The sequence below is a fragment of the Phyllobates terribilis genome, unplaced genomic scaffold (genome assembly GCF_046119375.1).
Source record: "Phyllobates terribilis strain yellow unplaced genomic scaffold, ASM4611937v1 Scaffold_12__6_contigs__length_324123572, whole genome shotgun sequence".
Lineage (NCBI taxonomy): Eukaryota > Metazoa > Chordata > Amphibia > Anura > Dendrobatidae > Phyllobates > Phyllobates terribilis.
The window spans coordinates 281748668-281754667 of NW_027362772.1; positions in this window are offsets into that span (position 1 = coordinate 281748668).

A 6000-nucleotide genomic window follows, 5' to 3' on the forward strand; every position below is an offset into this window, starting at 1 on the left:
CCACAAAAAAACAAGAAGCCCTCACACGGCTAGGTCGAGGGGAAAAAAAAAAGTTATGGCTCTTGAAATAAGGGGAGGAAAAAAATGAAAGTGCAAAAAAATGAAAAATCGCCTAGTCTTTAAGGCAGGGTTCCCCAACTCCAGTCCTCAAGGCCCACCAACAGGTCATGTTTTCAGGATTTCCTTAGTATTGCCCAGGTGATAATTCCATCACCTGCGAAGGCAACAATTCCATCACCTGTGCAATACTAAGGAGATCCTGAAAAAAAGAGCCTTGAGGACTGGAGTTGGGGAACCCTGCTTAAGAGGTTAATCCCATTCCTGCAGGTAAGTATTGTTTCTGACGACCGGTTCCTATAAAGATAAGACAGGAATATTCAAGTTTTTGACAACCCCCTTTAAAACATGTTCTGAGCACCGCTGATTGTAGGGTGGGTGCCGCCCGTGTGTGGTTGGTGGGTGCCGGAGTCCTCGACTAAGAGAAGTCAAGAAGGTCTTATACACAATGTAAATCGGAGCCGACACAAGAGCAGCTTGAAGTTCTTGTCTTGATCACGTCTGCTGTGGAGGAAGCTACAATCCCACTGGTCTCGGGTTAATGCACATTTCTATTTTACATATCTTCTCTCCGGTTCCAGTGTTACATAATTTACCATGAAAATAACACGATATCGATTTGTTACACAGGATGGGATCATTTACAAGGGCGCGATTATTTTTACCTATCTCCACCTGTAAATGAATTAAACCCGGATGGTATAATTTAATATTGGCGGCTTACAGTTATTTTATAAGTTTTCCATTTCGCTTGCGAGGATGAGACGGGGGCTGATGTCAGCGGTGTACTTATGATACGAGAGAGAAAATCGTATTTTCTTCTACTAATGTATTCTGCTCTCAAATTTGTCATAATGGATGAGCGGGCTTCACGTGACACGGTCACTACATCTTGAATGAATGAGATTTTTTTTTTCCCCCACGCTTATTAATGGCGTTGAATGTTCTGTAGATAATTTCCAAATGGTTGTTGCTGCTTCAAAAACAACATAGTTGTCACGGTACTGTTGCGGGATTTCTTGGGGCTAGGGGCTCCTTCCCTATCCCTCATACTAAGGGGCGCCCTAGTCTTTCCCTGCCTCGAATTACCCCGGATGGTGGAGACGCCGGGGTGACGTGCCTTGCTATGCTCGTGACTTAGCCTTATTTGTTCTCCCTCCACCCAGGGAGACGTGTTACTGGAGTGTATAGGATTACACTAACCTGACAGACCGTGATAAAGGAAAAGTGCAATCATACAAAATACACTCCCCAAACAACAGAGGGAAACACAGGAGAGGGTTAAGTAGATGAAACCAAATAGGAGAGGATGAATACAAACTCCACACAACAATCTACTCCAAACACCGAACAATTCCTCCAACTCCCAACCAGGCAGAATGAACTATCACTGGCAATTCCCAAATGCCAGTGGCAAGCAAATATACCAGAGGGGAGTGGCCAACACTGAACAGCTGAGGGAATCCATGATGGAGAGCTCCAGAAGAGCAACTGAGCTGATAAACCCTAGCAATGCCAGAGCAAAGTACACCTGCACTGTTTAGTATGATGGTGAAGCAGTTCTAACCAGTGCAGGAGTTCAGGTCGCGCTACCCAGTGACAATAGTGCAGGCGAATATAAGAAATTTTGTAATAGATCTTATCAAATTGGCTTCTTTCACCACTTAGGAGCCACTTCTACTTCTACTTGAGGCAGTAACCTAATAATGAATGCAGTCGACAATATATACGCACTTCCTATTACAATAAATACAAAAATACAGATGGAAGCAGAAAAGGCGTGATTAAAAACAATTTATTTAAGTACTCATAATAAAATATCAATAAAAGAACAGGAGAAGTGACAAAGTGCCACACCATTCTCATATGAAAAAATATTTAAACATACCAGAGAAGAAAAAATGAAGTCGCAGGTAACATGTACAATATACCTAAGCCAATACAATGTCAGTAGCCCAAAGCTTAATATACCCCAAATGAATCTGTCAGTATAACATATAAAAGCCGGTGGTGCCAAAGGATAGGTAACACAAGGGTAACCTGAGGAACAATTAATACCTCTCCAAGCATATAATAAGATAAACATGTAACGAGACAGTATACAACCTGGTTGGTGGGAAGTACATTACCCCAACGCGCGTTTTGCGTCAGCTTCCTCGGGGGGTCTCCCTTGTGTTACCCATCCTTTGACACCACTGCCTTTATATGTTATATTGACAGATCCCTTTGGGGTATATTAAGTTTTGGGCTACTGACATTGTATTGGCTTGGGTATATTGCACATGTTACCTGTGACTTCATTTTTTCTTCTCTGGTATGTTTAAATATTTTTTCATATGAGAATGTGTATATTGCTGGTGGTGTGGCACTTTATGTCGCTTATCCTGTTCTTTTATTGATATTTCATTATGAGTACTTAAAGAAATTGTTTTTGATCACACATTTTCTGCTTCCATCTGTTTTTTGGAATTTATTCTACTTGAGGCAGTAGAAGAGGCTCATAAGATTACAGCTGCCTCTTGTAGTCTATGGAGTGGTAGAGTGGGAGGCGTAGACACACAAACAACTATTTTCAAGAACTGTTTTATCTCAGCCCAGAAGTGAATTCACAGCTACACTGCTCAGTACTTCAGTATAATATCCTCCATGCTGCTGCTTCTTCTGAACAATTGGCTACATCAAGACAGGAGCAGGAATCTGCGTGTGTACTGGGTAAAGGAGACATCATAGCAGCTAGTCTCCACTCACTAGCTCAGAGACAACCGAAAAGCAGAGACAGACCCTGCAGAAGGGAAAATTGGTGACAAATGTAGGCTAGAAGTCATATAATTAGTGTTGAGCGAGCATGCTCGACACTGCTCGGTACTCGCCCGAGCATCTCACTACTCGGGATGTTCGGCGAGTACCGAGCATTTCCGGGTTACTCGGGCGGGAGCTCAGGTCTCCGCCCTGCACGTTTGGTGCTCTTTACAGAGCCAATGAACATGCAGGGATTGCCAGCCAGTCACTGTAATGCCGCAGCCATGTTGGTTATGGGCATTACAGTGATTGGCTGGCCGCACAGCGTCACCTCGAGTATTTAAAACCGGGCGCCACCATCTTGGATACAGTAGCTCCGGATCAGACGGTGTAGGGAGAGTGCTGCTGAGCTAAGCTGAGATTTATACTGCGAAATAGGTAGCGTAGGGTCTCTAAAGCCTGCAAAATCAAACAAGCAGTCCTTCTCAGGACTAATATCCATCCCAGATATCAGGCAGGCAGGCAGGCTGTATAGGAGATGCAGTGGTTATACCAAAAAACACTGCATTACAGTCCTGTGTGCTGCTTTTCAAATTGCTAGATTTAGCCCCAGGTCTCAGGGGCCAGGAAAAATCCTTTTTTTTCATCTAAATCCTCTTTTTTTTCCCCTCAGTCAGACAGTACAAATACCCGTCTTATTAATATTTTGGTATTCCCCCCCCCCCCAAAAAAAAATTGAGTGTGTCTGTGAGTGTTCAGACACAAATATATCTGTTTAAAAGATTCTGGTGTAGGCCAGATAACTAGAACTGGGGTTTTGCAGTTCCACGGTTCAAATCTCTGTATTATCCACTTTTTTGCCTTTTTTCCATAAAAAAACAACATTTTGAGTGTCTCGCTGACTGTTCAGACACAAATATATCTGTTTAGAAAATTCTGGTGTAGGCCAGAGAGCTAGAACTGTGGTTTTCCTCTTCCACGGTTCAAATCTGGGTGTAATCCACCTTTTTGCATAAAATAATACATTTTCAGTGTCTCGCTGACTGTTCAGACACAAATATATCTGTTTAAAAGATTCTGGTGCAGGCCAGAGAATTAGAACTGTGGTTTTCCTCTTCCACGGTTCAAATCTCCTTATAATTACCCTTTTGCCATTGATAGTTCGAGTGTAAGCTATTTTACTTCCTTTACAATGGGCAAGGCGTGTAGCAAGGGACGTGGAACTGGACGTTCTGGTGATGGTGCGTGCAGAGGATGGGGCCGTGGCTAAGGTGAAAATGTGCCACATCCAACAGCCACATCATCTCGCTCCCAGTTCTTGACCGAATTACTAGGGAAGCTCACAACAGCACCACTATTGCGAACTGATCAGTGTGAACAGGTTATTAATTGGATAGCAGATAATACTTCCAGTTACCTGGGCACCACCACCTCCGGTCTGTCTTCCACACGGTCAAGTGTTAGTAGCCGTGAGTCTCGACCGCATACTCCTCCTCACCCTGATGCCCCTTCCTCCCACCATGCCGAGTGTCGTCAGACAGCAACTGATCCCACAGTTGGACACTCTGAAGAGCTGTTCACTGGTCCATTTCCATATTTGGGCCCCTAGCCTGCTCCGCTTAAAGTGGTGGAAGAGGAGATCCCATGTAGCGATGGCCAAATATTTGAACAGCTACGGCCACAGGAAGGCGACGCTGGCAATTTGTCACAAGAGGTGGACGATGACAGACACAATTGCCACGAAGTGAAGAGGAGGACCGTGGTGCGGAAGTGGAAGAGGAGGAGGTGGTGGATGAACAAGTAACTGACCCAACGTGGCAGGAGGACACGCAGAGCGAGGCCAGCAGCACACAGGGGGAGGGAGGCAGAGTACCCCAACAGGCAGGAAGAAGCAGTGTGGTGGCCGCAGACAGAAGGCGGTCAACCGTTCCCCATAACACCAACACGAGGGGCATTGCCAGTACAGCCGATAGGTCTTCCAGAGTCTGGAATTTTTTTAAAGACTCTGCTGATAACCCCAAAAAGGCCATTTGTACCACCTACCAGGCCAGCCTCAGCAGGGGTGACAAAACTACCAGCCTGACCACCACCAGCATGATCAGGCACATGTCAGCAAAGCACCCGACTTTGTGGGGCGAACCCCAGGGTCCACGACCAGTGTCAGCGGGTGTCACCACTGCTTCTTCCGCTGTTGTGCATGTAAGAGAACCCCCTGTTGTGCGTGCAAGGCAATCCCCTGTCCATACTGCATGCAAAGATGCCCCCTCCTCTCAGTCTTCACTTGTTATGGCAGTTTCTCAAGAAACAGCATCAACGTCCACGTCCCACCGCAGCGTTCAATTGTCCATATCCCAGACCTTTGAACGAAAGCGCAAATTCGCAGCCAACGCCCCACAGGCCACAGTCCTAAATTCTCACATTTCACGACTGCTTGCATTGGAAATGCTGCCTTTTAGGCTGGTGGAGACAGAATCCTTCCGCAACCTTATGGCAGTGGCCATCCCTCGGTCCCCAGCCGACACTATTTTGCCTGGTGTGCCATCCCCGCACTACACAAGCACGTGTCTCAAAGCATCTGCCGTGCCCTCAACAACGCAGTTACTGGGAGAGTCCACCTGACAACGGACACGTGGACAAGTGCTTGTGGCCAGGGATGGTACATCTCTCTGACGGCACACTGGGTAAACATAGTGGAAGCCGGGACCCAGTCGGACCTTGGGACGGAACTCATCCTCCCCACACCGAGGATTGCAGGCCCTATGTCAGTCAGAGTTGCCCCCAAAGTGTACAGCTCCTGCGCATCATCCTCCTTCTCCTCCTCCTCCTCATGTTCAGCCTCCATCTCAGATATCACCACATCAGTTACAAGCTGGAAGCATTGCAGTACTGCCTCCGCCAAGCTGCAACAGGCTGTGCTGAAACTCATAAGCTTAGGTGATAAACCTCACACTGCTTGTGAGTTGTGGACAGCTGTGAAAGAGCAGGCAGCTCTGTGGCTGAGACCGCTGAACCTACATCTAGGCATGGTGGTGTGTGACAATGGCCGTAACCTGGTGGCGGCTCTGAGGCGAGGTGAGATCACACACGTACCATGCCTGGCTCATGTGTTTAAACTCGTGGTTCAGCAGTTTCTTAAATCATACCCCGAGTTGCCAGATCTGCTCGTCAAAGTACGCCACCTGTCAGCTCATTTTCAGAAGTCGG